The 17,303-nt window shown below is 47.1% G+C and overlaps 1 protein-coding gene across 5 annotated transcripts in view; it reads left to right on the top strand.

Moving 5' to 3' along the window:
• Positions 1-748: 748 nt before the first annotated feature.
• The window catches only part of tmem268 (transmembrane protein 268), a 41,348-nt gene continuing 24,793 nt past the window's right edge, over positions 749-17,303 (top strand). For 2 of the 5 annotated variants that reach the window (XM_033047596.1, XM_033047592.1), the window contains exons 1-2: positions 749-816; positions 5,294-5,549. The gene's annotated coding sequence lies outside the window, so the exon portion shown is untranslated. Of the gene's footprint in view, positions 817-5,293; positions 5,550-6,448; positions 6,584-14,101; positions 14,145-17,303 lie in introns of those variants that run through there. The other 3 variants (XM_033047593.1, XM_033047595.1, XM_033047594.1) reach the window with 3 other exon arrangements.

The following is a 17,303-nucleotide window of genomic DNA, read 5'->3' as shown; positions in this document are numbered from 1 at the left end:
AAAGAAAGAAGGAAAAAGGGAGGAGGAGGAGGAGCCCGAGGGCGGGCGGATGGGAGGGTGGGAGGAGACAGCTAGAGGGTTAAGGAAGGGGAGGAGACAGTACGGGCTAGCCAAATTGGGAGAATTCAATGTTAATGCCATAAGGACGCAAGGTCCCCAGACGGAATATGAGGTGCTGTTCCTCCAATTTCCGCTGTTGCTCACTCTGGCAATGGAGGAGACCCAGGACAGAGAGGTCGGATTGGGAATGGGAGGGGGAGTTGAAGTGCTGAGCCACCGGGAGGTCAGGTAGGTTATTGCGGACTGAGCGGAGGTGTTCGGCGAAAAGATCGCCCAACCTACGCTTGGTCTCGCCGATGTAAATCAGCTGACATCTAGAGCAGCGGATGCAGTAGATGAGGTTGGAGGAGATACAGGTGAACCTTTGTCGCACCTGGAACGACTGCTTGGGACCTTGAATGGAGTCGAGCTGGTCGTAACTCTGATCTTTGGTCGTAACTTGAGCCAAATCCCGCCCCCCTCACCTCTCTGATCGACGTCTGGTCCAGCCAATCACCGGCCAGCAATTGTCCTGCCGCCGGGACCGGCGACCAATCAGCGCGCTCCCTTTTGCAGAACCCGCCTCCGGCCGACAACCAAGCTTGCTGGTCGCTTGATTGACATGCGGGTGGACCAATGGGAAGCCGGCGATCAAAGGAGGCGCCGCCCTAAGGGGCGGGCTTAGTGGCCCGGGCCAGGTTTGGTTGCGCTGCGCCGCTCGTCCAGGCAGACGGTGGAAGGGAGAAGATCGCAGACGCCGCTCGACTTACGATGGAGGTGAGTGGGGTCGCCTTATCCGTGGACTTGTGGAGATATATGCACTGGATACACACACATCCTTATATGCATTAAAAAACAAAACAATAATAGTGCATAAGAAGACAAAAATCAATGCCCCGGAGCCGATGTTTTGTTCAGAGTTTGTTTGTGTGTAATAGCTCGATAACTTGTGGAAGGGATGAGGTGTGCAAGTGCTCTGCCAAACCAGCTCCTCCGACTTTCACCGGCTGCCGCACAGCTTCTGGGATTGGGAATTCCCCAGTGCTATACTGAACAAGCCACAAGCTAGCAGGCTATTAAACACAACAAACTCTGAACGACATCGACCCTGGGCATTGGTTTATGCATTCTTGTGCATGCATAGATACATAGGCAATGGGTGCAGGAGGAGGCCTTTCAGCCCTTCAAGCCAGCACCACCATGCAATGTGACCATGGCTGATCATCCACAATCAGTACCCCGTTCCTGCCTTCTCCCCATATCCCTTGATTCTATTAGCCCCAAGAGCTCTATCTAACTCTCTTTTGAATACATCCAATGAATCGGCCTCCACTGCCTTCTGAGGCAGAGAATTGCACAGATTCACAACTCTCTGGTTGAAAAAGTTTTTTTCTCACCTCGGTGTTAAATGGCCTCCCCTTTATTCTAAGACTGAGGCCCCCTGGTTCTGGACTCGCCCAACATCGGGAATGTTTTTCCTGCATCTAGCTTCCACAGATTCACAACTCTCCGGGTGAAAAAGTTTTTCCTCGTCTCAGTTCGAAGGGGGAGAAGAAAGAAGAGACCACGGGTGAACAATGAGGAAGATGACTGGATTTTATTGCCTTCCCTCACAGAGTGAATCCTTGATTCCACTGTGTGGGGAGGTTCATGTTAAATTCTATCGTGTGTTGTGTTATTTTTATTCGTATGTCTCTATGATAACTCAAATCTCACTGCACCAATTAGTGCATGTGACAATAAATGTAACTTGAACTAGAAGAACTTGAAATGGCCTACCCGTTATACTTAGACAATAGACAATAGGTGCAGGAGTAGGCCATTCGGCTCTTCAATGCGATCATAGCTGATCATCCCCAATCAGTACCCCGTTCCTGCCTTCTCCCCATATCCCCTCACTCCAGCTATCTTTAACTTAAACTGTGGCCCCTGGTTCTGGACTCCCCCAACATCAGGAACATGTTTCCTGCATCAAGCCTGCCCAATCCCTTAATAATTTTATATGTTTCTATAAGATATCCTCTCATCCTTCTAAATTCCAGTGAATACAAGCCCAGTCGCTCCATTCTTTCATCATATAACAGTCCCGTCATCCTGGGAATTAACCTGGTGAACCTACGCTGCACTCCCTCAATAGCAAGAATGTCCTTCGTTAAATTAGCCATGTATATGTATTAGTGTAAGCCATGAAGTTATCAGGCTATTAAACAGAACAAACTCTGAACAACATCAACCTGGGGCACTGGTTTTGCCTTCTTATGCACTATTATTGTTTGTTTTTATATGTTTACGGATGTGTGCGTGCATGTGTGTATATAGTGTATATATTTAAAGTATACAGTATATCTAAAGTATATACAGTAAATATAAGTATACTTTATAAGTATATAAAGTAAATATAAGTATATAAATAATATATATAAAAACAATTATACACACATACATACATATATTTACATGACATTTGACAATAGACAATAGGTGCAGGAGTAGGCCTCAGTGTGGATGCTAGATATGGGATAATTTGGTCAAGTTCAAGTGAGTTTATTGTCATGTGTCCCTGTATAGGACAATGAAATTCTTGCTTTGCTTCAGCACACAGAACATAGTAGGCATTTATTACAAAACAGATAAGTGTGTCCATATACCATGATATAAATATATACACGCATGAATAAATAAAAACTGATAAAGTGCAAATAACAGAAAATGGTTATTAATAATCAGAGTTTTGTCTGAGCCAGGTTTAATAGCCTGATGGCTGTGGGAAAGTAGCTATTCCTGAACCTGGTTGTTGCAGTCTTCAGGCTCCTGTACCTTCTACCTGAAGGTAGCAGGGAGATGAGTGTGTGGCCAGGATGGTGTGGGTCTTTGATGATACTGCCAGCCTTTTTGAGGCAGCGACTGCGATAAATCCCCTCGATGGAAGGAAGGTCAGAGCCGATGATGGACTGGGCAGTGTTTACTACTTTTTGTAGTCTTTTCCTCTCCTGGGCGCTCAGTATGGGCAAGTTGGGTCGGAGGGCCTGTTTTCACAATGTATGACTCTATTTCTTAGGGAGTCATAGAGTGATACAGTGTGGAAACAGACCCCTTGGTCCAACTTGACCACACAGGCCAACATATCCCAGCTACACTACTACCACCTGCTTGTGTTTGGTCCATATCCCTCCATACCTGTCCTATCCATGTACCTGTCTAACTGTATCTTAAATGTTTGGTTTGTCCCTGCCTCAACTACCTCCTTTGGCAGCTCGTTCCATACACCCACCACCCTCTGTGTGGATAAAGTGACCCCTCAGATTCCTATTAAATTTTTTCCCCTTCACCTTGAACCTATATCGTTGATTCATCAACTCTGGGCAAGAGACTCCATATGCCTCTATGACTATGATTTAGTTTGCTAGTATTTAAAAATTTTCAGGCTCCCTGCAAACTTAGATATTGATATCCGCATTGAGACGACCTGCCTTTCAATACTCTACCCCATTTTACTAAGGTGCTTCCCCCTCATGTATTTTATATGTTCATTTCCTCATTCTAAACAGCATTGATACAATGCATAACAACAGTGGTTTCAGCACCTTAGTTACGACTGGATTCATTTCCATTTTTTGGTTCATTATATGTGAAACCCAATTAGCACGACGGATAGAAGAAACAATAGACAACAGACAACAGGTGCAGGAGTAGGCCATTCGGCCCTTCGAGCCAGCACCGCCATTCAAAGTGATCATGGCTGATCATCCACAATCAGTACCCCGTTCCTGCCTTCTCCCTATATCCCCTGACTCCGCTTTCTTTAAGAGGCCTATCTAGCTCCCTCTTGAAAGTATCCAGAGAATCGGCTGCCACCAGACAGAGAATTCCACAGACTCACAACTCGCTGTGAGAAAATGTGTTTCCTCGTCTCCGTTCTAAATGGCTTACTCCTTATTCTTAAACTGTGGCCCCTAGTTCTGGACTCCCCCAACATCGGGAACATGTTTCCTGCCTCCAGCGTGTTAATAATTTACATGTTTCAATAAGAGAACCTCTCATCCTTCTAAACTCCAGAGTGTACAAGCCCAGCCGCTCCATTCTCTCAGGATATGACAGTCCCGCCATCCCGGGAATTAACCTTGTAAACCTACGCTGGGCTCCCTCAATAGCAAGAATGTCTTTCCTCAAATTAGGGGACCAAAACTGCACACAATACTCCAGGTGTGGTCTCACTTGGGCTCTGTACAACTGCAGAAGGACCTCTTTGCTCATATACTCAACTCCTCTTGTTATGAAGGCCAACATGCCATTCTCTTTCTTCACTGCCTGCTGTACCTGCATGCTTACTTTCGTAGACTGATGAACAAGGATCCCCAGATCCCGTTGTACTTCCCCTTTTCCCAACTTGACACCATTTAGATAATAATCTGCCTTCCTGTTTTTGATACCAAAAGTAAATATTATTTTGCAAACATTCCCCAGAAGTCATGTTAATTGCGAATGGATTTTTAAAAAAGATTCTATTTTATTGACTTCAGAGAGAGAAAAAATTACATGCAATTTGCTGTCATAGATATTTTCACATTAATAGCACAGGATTTCATACCATGACATGCACACGCACTTCACAAAAATGTTACTATCAGAAAATACATAGAATTCCTATTATCCTGTATCCATTCCCTTTATGTGTCGGAAGGAACTGCAGATGCCAATTTACACCAAAGATGCTGGAGTAACTCGGCGGGACAGGCAGCATCTCTGGAGAGAAGGAATGGGTGAAGTTTTCGGGTCGAGATCGGGTCTGAAGAAGGGTCTCGACCTGGAACATCACCCATTCAGCATCTGCAGCTTAGTTTAATTTGGATTAGAGATACAGCGCGGAAACAGGCCCTTCGGCCCACCGAATCCTCGCCAGCCAGCGATCCTTGCACATTAACAATATCCCATGCAGACTCGGGGACAATTTCACACATATACCAAACCAATTAACCTACAAACCTGTTCTTTGGAGTGTGGGAGGAAACCGAAGATCTCGGAGAAAACCCACGCGGTCACGGGGAGAACGTGCAAACTCCGCACAGACAGCACCCGTAGTCGTGATCGAACCCGGGTCTCTGGCGCTGTGAGGCAGCAACTCTAGCGCTGCCTCACCGTGCCGTGCATCTTCTTTGTTTTGTTCTAAGTGAAGGAAAGGAATGTTGATGTTGGCTCTGCTTTTAGAATTGTGGAAGGCACTAACAAGAGAACTTTTATTTGATTCCATAACTAGGCATGAAGTGTGAACTGCATCAGAGTGAGCAGGAGTCACATGTCGAGCACAGGATCCGCTCCCCCTCTTCAGGGCAAAACCAGTGGCTTTCAGTCTCAGTTCCCTGGCGCCCGCTCTAATGTGTGTTTATTCAACCAAAGAAAACAAGTGCTGATCCGAATGAAAAATCAAACAGCAAATGCTGGAAATGCTCAGGAGATCAGGCGATCTCTGCACAGAGAGACAGACAGAGAGACAGACAGAGTGAATGATTCAGGTTAGTTGGTTCTATTTGCTTAATTCTCATGTTCATTCTATTAAATTTTCACACAGAGAGTTGTGAGCCTGTGGAACTGTCTGCCTCAGAGGGTGGTGGAGGCCCCTTGATGGCGGGACTGTCTGATGCTGAGAGAATGGAGCGGCTGGGCTGGTATACTCTGGAGTTTAGGATGAAAGGGAATCTTATTAAAACATATAGGAATATTCAGAGTTTGGACACGCTAGAGGCAGGAAACATGTTCCCGATGTTGGGGGAGTCCAGAACAAGGGGCCACAGTTTCAGAATAAGGGGTGAGCCATTTAGAACGGAGACGAGGAAACACTTTTTCTCACAGAGAGTGGTGAGTCTGTGGAATTCTCTGCCTCAGAGGGCGGTGGAGGCCGGTTCTCTGGATACTTTCAAGAGAGAGCTGGATAGGGCTCTTATAGATAGCGGAGTCAGGGGATATGGGGAGAAGGCAGGAACGGGGTACTGATTGTGGATGATCAGCCATGATCACATTGAACGGCGGTGCTGACTCGAGGGGCCGAATGGCCTCTACTCCTGCACCTATTGTCTAGTGTCTGTTGAGAAGGAATGGGTGACATTTCGGGTCGAGACACTTCTTCAGACTGCATATGGGTGACGTTTCGGGACGAGACTCTTCTTCAGACTGTATATGGGTGACGTTTCGGGACGAGACCCATCTTCAGACTGTATATGGGTGACATTTCGGGACGAGACCCATCTTCAGACTGGAATTCTGATGGGTTGGCGGCTGCAGGGACGAAATGGTGCAAAGGGTTAACTCAGTCGCGAAAGGAATCTGGAAAGAGATTAGCATCGAAAGCAAGTGCTGTCGAGCAGAAAGGTTTCCTGTGAAGTCACGGCATCTGTGGCAGCCATCTGTGGCAGGAACTGAAGTCGTGCGAGCGAGAGTGCGGTGGAAACCTGGCCCCCAGACCCGCCGCCAGCTGACTAGTCGAACACAAACCCCAGCAACGCTGACAAATTGGACACAGACCCAAAAGAAACAAGCAGCACAACTGCAGGTGATTGAAAGTGAAACATTCCCATGTCATGCATTTTTGAGAATGATGTATCAGCTCGTGATCTGCGCTCTAGTTGAGATTCTGCTAATGAAGCTGTACTTGTACTGGTTTACTAAAGTGTTTTTTGTCTTGAAATATTGCTGAGAAAAATAATATTCATTGTGTTTGAGTTTAGTTTACTGTCACGTGTACTGAGGGACAGTGAACATCTTTTGTTGTGTGAAAGACTATACATGGATATAATCGAGCCATCCACAGAGTCCACATAGAGTGTTAAGGGCCTGTCCCACTTGGCCCTCATTTGCGCCTCATTTATGCGTCATATGTAAAATAGGTCGTGATGCGTGATGTCGCGCGCAAATCACGCATCAGCCGTCTGGTGCGCGTGACGTCATTAGAATACCCTGCGGCGCTGAACTGTAAATTCAGTTAAAATAATAGTGGGGTTGTATTAATATAATTGTAAATTTGCAATGACAGGGAAAGCAAACTCAAGCTGCTATTTTGACCAACTTGTCGAATATCACCTTTGTAAAGTGAGTGCAAGGTTAATTCCCGGGATGGCGGGACTGTCATATGCTGATAGAATGGAGCGGCTGGGCTTGTACACTCTGGAGTTTAGAAAGATGAGAGGGTATTTTATTGAAACATGTAAGATTATTCAGGGTTTGGACACGCTAGAGGCAGGAAACACGTTCCCGATGTTGGGGGAGCCCAGAACCAGGGGCCACACACAGTTTAAGAATAAGGGGTAAGCCATTTAGAACAAAGATGAGGAAACACTTTTTCACACAGTGTGTTGTGAGTCCATGGAATTCTCTGCCGCAGAGGGCGGTGGAGGCAGGTTCTCTGGATACTTTCAAGAGAGAGCTAGATAGGGCTCTTAAAGATAGGGGATATGGGGAGAAGGCAGGAACGGGGTAGTGATTGGGGATGATCAGCCATGATCACATTGGATGGCGGTGCTGGCTGGAAGGTACTCCTGCACCTATTGTCTATTTTGAAATGTTTATATGCGTGGAAATTGCGACTGATAATGGCCTGGTAACTTTAAAGCGCCAGTGTTAAAACTACAGCATAACATCAGATTTTTAAAATCCTCTTGAAGTCGTTGCATGTTTTGACACTGACTAACGCTCTTCCTGTGAATAATTCTTTGACAGCCTGCTGCTCGAGTTAAAGCAACGGCTCCAAACAGAATTGCTGCTCTTCCTGTGTGAGAAAGAACTGCAGATGCTGGATGAAATTGGAGGTAGACATAAAATGCTGGAGTAACTCAGCGGGTGAGGCAGCATCTATGGAGAGAAGGAATGGGTGACGTTTCGGGTCGAGACCCTTCTTCAGAATTATCGACCCATTCCGTCTCTCCATAGACGCTGCCTGTCCCGCTGAGTTACTCCAGCATTTTGTGATGCTTGGTGATGTTGATACAGGGATATCTGCGTGAGATTGTTGAAAAATCAGGGATCTTTATTTGGTTGTATACATTATCTTCCGTTTGTTTGTTGAGACATTGTGGTCTGAAAGTTTCTGAAAGAGGACGTCTCTTTGCAGAATTGCAAGATGTGTTCTATTTTTATCAGTTTCACTTTTGTACCAGAACCACTGTTTAAGAAGAAATCTGTGGCTGGGAACTTTTCTGATCTGGGTGACATTTTAAGTGCCAGTTTATTTAGAGATACTGCGCGGAAGCAGGCCCTTCAGCCCACTGAGTCTGCACTCCACCCCCCCCCCCCCCCCCCCCCCACCACAGATCCCCACATACATCAAGATTCAAGAGAGTTTTATTGTCGTATGTCCCGGATGGGTCAATGACATTCTTACTTGCTGCAGCACAACAGAATATGTGTATATGTAAACATTGTACCTAACGGGGGAAGAAATTTTTTTTCAATAAATAACAGACATAGAACAGTAATAATATAGTCTTTTGCAGCTCAGAGCTTATTTGTTGTTGTGTTTAATAGCCTGATGGCTGTGGGGAAGCAGCTGTTCCTGAACCTGGACGTTACAATTTTCAGGCTCCTGTACCTTCTTCCCAATGGCAGTGGTGAGATGAGTGTGTGGCCAGGATGGTGTGGGTCTGATGGTTTTGGCTGCCTTTTTGAGGCAGCGACTGTGAGATAGATCCCTTCGACGGTGGGGAGGTCAGAGCCGGTGATGGACTGGGCAGTGGTCACAACTTTTTGTAGTCTTTTCCGCTCCTGGACATTCAAGTTGCCGAACCAAGCCACGATGCAACCGGTCAGCATGCTCTCTACAGTGCACCTGTAGAAGTTAAGGAGAATGCCCTTACACTATCCTATCCACACTCGGGCCAATTTACAATTATACTAAGCCAATTGGCCTACAAACCTGTATGTCTTGTATTCACTGGAGTTTAGAAGGATGAGGGGGTAACTTATAGAAACATGTAAAATTATAAAAGGACTGGACAAGCTAGATGCAGGAATAATGTTCCCAATGTTGGGCGAGTCCAGAACCAGGGGCCACACAGTCTTAGAATAAAGGGGAGGTCATTTAAGACTGAGGTGAGAAAAAACTTTTTCACCCAGAGAGTTGTGAATTTGTAGAATTCCCTGCCACAGAGGGCAGTGGAGGCCAAATCACTGGATGGATTTAAGAGAGAGTTAGATAGAACTCTAGGGGCTAGTGGAGTCAAGGGATATGGGGAGAAGGCAGGCACGGGTTATTGATTGGGGATGATCAGCCATGATCACAATGAATGGCGGTGCTGGCTCGAAGGGCCGAATGGCCTCCTCCTGCACCCATTTTCTATGTTTCTATGTCTTTGGAGTGTTGGAGGAAACTGGAGCACCCGGGGAAAACTCGGGGAGAGCGTACAAATCCCGTAAAGACAATCAGCCGTGGTCAGAATTGAACCGATGTCTCTGACGCTGTAATGCAGTAACTCTACCCCTGCGCCACCATGCCAACCTCTTGTGAATTTTATCCCAAACTGTTGCATGCCTCTGGAAATTCAGCCCAGTTTATCCATGATCAGTGGCGCGGCGGGTAGAGCTGCTGCCTCACAGCGCCGGAGAACCGGGATCGATTCTGACCTTGTGTGTGGAGTTTGCACGATCTCCCTGCGATCATGTGGGTTTCCTCCGGTTTCCCCCCCGCTTCTCCCTCCCCCCATTACAATCAGTCCAAAGATGGGTCTCGCCCACAAACGTCACCTATCCGTGTTTCTCCAGAGATACTGCCTGACCCGCTGAGTTACTCCAGCACTCTGGTGGACAAAAATGCTGGAGGAACTCAGCGCGTGATGCACCATCTACGGAGCGAAGGAGACAGGCGAAGTTTCGACGGAAAACGTCTCGACCTGAGACGTCAAAAATTCCTTCGCTCCATAGATGCTGCCTCAGCCGCTGAGTTTCTCCAGCATTTTTGTCAGTATCTGCAATTCTTTCTTACTATTGAGGGCGTGCAGCGTAGGTTCACAAGGTTAATTCCCGGGATGGCGGGACTGTCAAAGGCTGAGAGAATGGAGCCGCTGGGCTTGTAAACTCTGGAGTTTAGAAGGATGAGAGATCTTATTTAATCATATAAGATTCTTAAGGATTTGGACATGCTGGAGGCAGGAAACGTGTTCCCGATGTTGGGGGCGTCCAGAACCAGGGGCCATACAGTTTAAGAATAAGGGGTAGGCCATTTAGAACGGAGATGAGGAAACACTTTTTCACCCAGAGTGTTGTGAGTCCGTGGAATTCTCTGCCTCAGAGGGCGGTGGAGGCCGGTCCTCTGGATGCTTTCAAGAGAGAGCTAGATAGGGGTCTTGAAGATAGCAGAGTCAGGGGATATGGGGAGAAGGCAGGAACGGGGTACTGATTGGGGATGATCAGCCATGATCACATTGAATGGCGGTGCTGGCTCGAAGGGCCGAATGGCCTCCTCCTGCACCTATTGTCTATTGTCGATTGTCTGACATACTCCAGCACTTGGAGTATGTGTCCTTTGTGTATTGACCAGCATCTGCAGTTTGTTGTTCCTACGTTAGTGTTGAGTCACAAGGTAGTAACACCTCTGGGGAACCCAGCTACTGTAGGCTAAGATGTTCCATGTGCTGACAAGTTGCATGTCATGGGATACCAGACCTGACCCAGTCTTCAATGGTTCCGTTTATTCATATATCAATAGCCAAGAAGACTGCACTCCAGGGTGATCCGTTTCCCAGTAGGAATTCCCGGCAAGCTGCAGAAGTGGAAAATATCTGACATTATTTCCAGCTGCCCAATACTTCCCTGATTTTGAAGCACAATAGACAATAGATGCAGGAGTAGGCCATTCGGCCCTTCGAGCCAGCACCGCCATTCAATGTGATCATGGCTGATCATCCACAATCAGTACCCCGTTCCTGCCTTCTCCCCATATCCCCTTGACTCCGCTATCTTTAAGAGCCCTATCTAGCTCTCTCTTAAAAGTATCCAGCGAACCGGCCTCCACCGCCCTCTGAGGCAGAGAATTCCACAGACTCACAACTCTCTGGATGAAAAAGTGTTTCCTCGTCTCCGTTCTAAATATAACCATATAACCATATAACAATTACAGCACGGAAACAGGCCATCTCGACCCTTCTAGTCCGTGCCGAACACGTATTCTCCCCTAGTCCCATATACCTGCGCTCAGACCATAACCCTCCATTCCTTTCCCGTCCATATAACTATCCAATTTATTTTTAAATGATAAAATCGAACCTGCCTCCACCACCTTCCCTGGAAGCTCATTCCACACAGCCACCACTCTCTGAGTAAAGAAGTTCCCCCTCATGTTACCCCTAAACTTTTGTCCCTTAATTCTCAAGTCATGTCCCCTTGTTTGAATCTTCCCTACTCTCAGTGGGAAAAGCTTATCCACGTCAACTCTGTCTATCCCTCTCATCATTTTAAAGACCTCTATCAAGTCCCCCCTTAACCTTCTGCGCTCCAAAGAATAAAGCCCTAACTTGTTCAACCTTTCTCTGTAACTTAGTTGCTGAAACCCAGGCAACATTCTAGTAAATCTCCTCTGTACTCTCTCTATTTTGTTGTAAATAGAGTAAAAAGAATAAATGGCTTACCCCTTATTCTTAAACTGTGGCCCCTGGTTCTGGACTCCCCAACATCGGGAACATGTTTCCTGCCTCTAGCGTGTCCAAAGCCTTAATAATCTTATGTTTCAATGAGATACCCTCTCATCCTTCTAAACTCCAAAGTGTACAAGCCCAGCCGCTCCATTCTCTCAGGATATGACAGTCCCGCCATCCCGGGAATTAACCTTGTGAACCTACGCTGCACTCCCTCAATAGCAAGAATGTCCTTCCTCAAATTAGGGGACTAAAACTGCACACAATACTCCAGGTGTGGTCTCACTAGGGCTCTGTACAACTGCAGAAGGACCTATTTGCACAGTTTGAGATGCAATTGTAATTTTTGGAGGTCATAAGGACACAAGTGATAGGAGTAGAATTAGGCCTATTCGGCCCATCAAGTCTACTCCGCCATTCAATCATGCCTGATCTATCTTTCGCTCCTAACTGCATTCTCCTGCCTTCTCCCCATAATCTCTGTCACCCGTACTAATCAAGAATGTATCTATCTCTGCTTTAAAAATATCCACTGACTGCCTCCACAACCTTCTGTGACAAAGAATTCCACAAATTCATCACCCTCTGACTAAAGACATTTCTCCTCATCTCCTTCCTGAAAGAATGTCCTTTGATTCTGAGACTATGACCTCTAGTCCTAGACTCTCCCACCAGTGGAAGCATCCTCCATATCCAAGATGCTGGAGTAACTCAGCGGGACAGGCAGCATCCCTGGAGAGAAGGAATGGGTGACGTTTCGGGTCGAGACCCTTCTTCAAACTGATGTCAGGGGAGTGGGTGGTACAGAGATAGAATGTAGTCGGAGACAGTAAGACTGGTGGGAGAACTGGGAAGGGGAAGGGGATGGAGAGAGAGGGAAAGCAGGGGCTTCTTGAAGTTAGAGAAGTCAATGTTCATACCGCTGGGGTGTAAACTACCCAAGTGAAATATGAGAGGCTGCTCCTCCAATTTGCGCTGGGTCTCCCTCTGACAATGGAGGAGGCCCAGGACAGAAAGGTCACATTGGGAATGGGAGGGGGAGTTGAAGTGTTGAGCAACCAGGAGATCAGGTAGGTATACCTAATCTCCCAGTTGCTCAGTGATGAACTATAAGTGTCCTGCAACATGTACACAGGCCCTTCGGCCCACCATGTCCATGCTGGCAATTGAAACATAGAAAATAGGAGCAGGAGTAGGTCATTCGGCCCTTCGAGCCTGCACCGCCATTCGATATGATCATGGCTGATCATCCAACTCAGTATCCCATCCCTGCCTCTCCATACCCTCTGATCCCTTTAGCCACAAGGGCCACATCTAACTCCCTCTTAAATATAGCCAATGAACTGGCCTCAACTACTTTCTGTGGCAGAGAGTTGCAGAGGTTCACCACTCTCTGTGTGAAAAATGTTTTTCTCATCTCGGTCCTAAAAGACTTCCCCCTTATCCTTAAACTGTGACCCCTAGTTCTGGACTTCCCCAGCATCGGGAATAATCTTCCTACATCTAGCCTGTCCAACCCCTTAAGAATTTTGTAAGTTTCTATAAGATCCCTCCTCAATCTTCTGAATTCTAGCGAGTACATGCCGAGTCTATCCAGTCTTTCTTCATATGAAAGTCCTGCCATCCCAGGAATCAGTCTGGTGAACCTTCTCTGTACTCCCTCTATGGCAAGAATGTCTTTCCTCAGATTAGGAGACCAAAACTGTACGCAATAGAGCATTGATCCGCACAAATTTGGTTCTCAGGCTGCCGTACCTCGAAAGAGTAGAGGCATAGAAAGCTTTCCTGCAGGCAGTGATGTTCAGATTCCAGCCACCCTTTAATCTAGTATTAGTTTAGAGATACAGTGTGGAAACTGGTGCTTTGGCCCACAGAGTCTGCGCCAACCAGCAATCCCTGCACACAAACACTATCCTACACACACACTGGGGACAAGTCGCCAAGCCAAGTAGCCCACACGGTGCAGGTAGTCACGGTGGCGCAGTGGTAGAGTTGCTACCTCACAGCGAATCCAGCGCCGGAGACACGGGTTCAATTCCGACCATGGGTGCTGTCTGTTGGGACGACAGATGGCACAATGGGCTAAGTGTTCGGCTGGCGACCGGAAGGTAGCCGGTTCGAATCCCGCTTGGAGTGCATACTGTCGTTGTGTCCTTGGGCAAGACACTTCACCCACCTTTGCCTGTGTGTGAATGTGTGTGAATGTGTGTGAGTGATTGGTGGTGGTCGGAGGGGCCGTAGGCGCAGATTGGCCGCCACGCTTCCGTCAATCTGCCCCAGGGCAGCTGTGGCTACAGAAGTAGCTCACCACCACCGAGTGTGACTGAGGAGTGAATGAATAATGCGATGTAAAGCGCCTTGAGTATTAGAAAGGCGCTATATAAATCCCATCCATTATTATTATTATTGTACGGAGTTTGTACGTTCTCACCGTGACCTGCGAGGGTTTTCTCCCAGATCTTCGGTTTCCTCCCACACTCCAAAGACGTACAGGTTTGTAGATTAAATGGCTTGGTAAATGTAAAAATTGTCCCTAGCAGGTGTAGGATAGTGTTGAGGGCCTGTCCCACTTGGGAGACCTCCACCGCGAGTTCTGGCGACCTTAAGCGATTATAAAAAATCCAAATAAATCAGGGTCTCGGTGACCTACGACCTCCTACCACCTTCCTCGACGATGTGTACGACCTCCTATGACTATGTTGAAGACCTCTCTCGACTATGAAGAAGACCTCCTTCGACTATGTTGAAGACTGGCTTCGACCATGTACGTTTTACTCGAGGATGGTCTCTGGCAAATTGGTCCGTGAATGAGCATGACCCCCTTCCACCTCAGAGGACCACACCGAAAACCAACAATGACCAGTGACGAATGTCTACAGCTCAAATGATCATGAGACTCCTGACGGGCCCCCGATAAAGGGACCACATCACCCCGATCCTGGCCTCTCTCCACTGGCTCCCTGTGCGGTTCCGAATAAATGTCAAGATCCTCCTCTATGTTTACAAAGCCCTTAACGGGCTTGCCCCCACCTACATCAAAAATCTGCTCACCCACCACTCCACCTCCAGGTCCCTCAGATCGGCCGACTTGAGGTTACTGAACATCCCGCGGTCTAGGCATAAGCTCAGGGGCGATCGACCGTGCCTTTGCGGTTGCAGCTCCTAGACTGTGGAACAGCATCCCTCTTCCCAACAGAACTGCCCCCTCCATCGACTCCTTTAAGTCGAGACTTAAAACTCATCTTTACTCTCAAGCCTTTCTTGACGTCCTCTGAGCGAGCGCTGTACATAGAAACATAGAAACATAGAAATTAGGTGCAGGAGTAGGCCATTCGGCCCTTCGAGCCTGCACCGCCATTCAATATGATCATGGCTGATCATCCAACTCAGTATCCCGTACCTGCCTTCTCTCCATACCCTCTGATCCCCTTAGCCACAAGGGCCACATCTAACTCCCTCTTAAATATAGCCAATGAACTGGCCTCGACTACCCTCTGTGGCAGGGAGTTCCAGAGATTCACCACTCTCTGTGTGAAAAAAGTTCTTCTCATCTCGGTTTTAAAGGATTTCCCCCTTATCCTTAAGCTGTGACCCCTTGTCCTGGACTTCCCCAACATCGGGAGCAATCTTCCTGCATCTAGCCTGTCCAACCCCTTAAGAATTTTGTAAGTTTCTATAAGATCCCCTCTCAATCTCCTAAATTCTAGAGAGTATAAACCAAGTCTATCCAGTCTTTCTTCATAAGACAGTCCTGACATCCCAGGAATCAGTCTGGTGAACCTTCTCTGCACTCCCTCTATGGCAATAATGTCCTTCCTCACATTTGGAGACCAAAACTGTATGCAATACTCCAGGTGTGGTCTCACCAAGACCCTGTACAACTGCAGTAGAACCTCCCTGCTCCTATACTCAAATCCTTTTGCTATGTATTTATGTACGTGCTTAATCTATGAACCACTGGTGTATAACGTTAGTACCTCCACCAATGTAAAGCCCTTTGGCCAACGAGAGTTGGTTTTTAAATATGCTGGAGAAATAAAACTGACTTGCATTGACTTGATAAAATGATGTCATGTCTGCATTTATTTCTCAAAAAAAAATGCATCCCAGGTTTTTTTTTTTAAGTCATTCTGAACCATGCAAGCAAGGAAGGAACTCGTTTGGAGGATGTTAGTAAAAATACAACCACTGCTGTTTGCAGTAGCCCTTTTGCTTCAGCAGCCTTTTCAGAAAGGCAGAGGGGGAAGAGCAAGGGTGAAGAGGAAGCACAAGACGAGGTCTCAATGGGTGAATGGAGATGATGTGCTGGACTGTAAGGCAGTAACTCTACCGCTGTGACACTGTGCTCCCCTTTGAGTACAGCTCTGTAACTCAATGGGGTTCCAGTTCTGGAATTGGTCGATGCCTGACGATATGTTTCCTTTAGCTGCTGAGTCTAAATTTAGCTGGCACCGAATCATCGAATAGTGGTGTCGCAACTTAGGACTGAGATGAGAAATTCCTTCACTCGGACGATGTGAAACTTTTGAAGTTCCCCTCCCTGAGAGGGGATATAAGCCTGACATCGACAGACTTTATTTACCACAGTCGTTCAAGGAAAAAGTATGTCTGAGAAAATGCTGAGAGGAAAACAATGTCGATCTCCTTATTGATAACAGAGGAAGTTCCAGGGACAGGGACAGATTCTGGGATAGTTTCTTCCCAGATGTTATCAGGCAGATGTTTTGGCGGTCACATTGGCGCAGCGGTAGAGTTGCTGCCTTGCAGCGAATGCAGCGCCGGAGACCCGGGTTCGACGGGCGCTGTCTGTACGGAGTTTGCACGTTCTCCCCGTTACCTGTGTGGGTTTTCTCCGAGATCTTCGGTTTCCTCCCACACTCCAAAGACGTGCAGGTTTGTAGGTTAATAGGTTTAGAAGGATGAGGGAGGATCTTATAGAAACATTTAAAATTATAAAAGGACTGGGCAAGCTAGATGCAGGAAATATGTTCCCAATGTTGGGCGAGTCCAGAACCAGGGGCCACATTCTGAGAATAAAGGGGAGGCCATTTAAGGTGATAAAAAATGTTTTCACCCAGAGAGTTGTGAATTTGTGGAATTCCCTGCCACGGAGGGTAGTGGAGGCCAAATCACTGGATGGATTTAAGAGAGAGTTAGGTAGAGCTCTGGGGGCTAGTGGAATCAAGGGATATGGGAAGAAGGCAGGAACGGGGTACTGATTGGGGACGATCAGCCATGATCACAATGAATGGTGGTGCTGCCTCGAAGGGCTGAATGGCCTGGCCTGCACCTAATGTCTGTTGTCCATTGATTTAATCCAGTACTAACAAAACATGGAAAGCACCTTTGATATTGCAGTTTGGTCCAGCTATGAAATTTGATTAAGAACTCAGCCATGATTGGACAGGCTAGATGCAGGAAGATTGTTCCCGATGTTGGGGAAGTCCAGGACAAGGGGTCACAGCTTAGCGATAGAGGGGAAATCCTTTAGAACCGAGATGAGGGAAACATTTTTCACACAGAGAGTGGTGAATCTCTGGAACTCTCTGCCACAGAAGGTAGTCGAGGCCACACTTCATTGGCTATATTTAAGAGGGAGTTAGATGTGGCCCTTGTGGCTAAAGGGATCAGGGGGTATGGAGAGAAGGCAGG

Source organism: Amblyraja radiata, chromosome 30 (assembly GCF_010909765.2).
Source record: "Amblyraja radiata isolate CabotCenter1 chromosome 30, sAmbRad1.1.pri, whole genome shotgun sequence".
Classification (NCBI taxonomy): Eukaryota; Metazoa; Chordata; class Chondrichthyes; order Rajiformes; family Rajidae; genus Amblyraja; species Amblyraja radiata.
The sequence above is the reverse complement of the archived record's forward strand: the minus strand, read 5'-3'. Positions and strand labels throughout refer to the sequence as shown.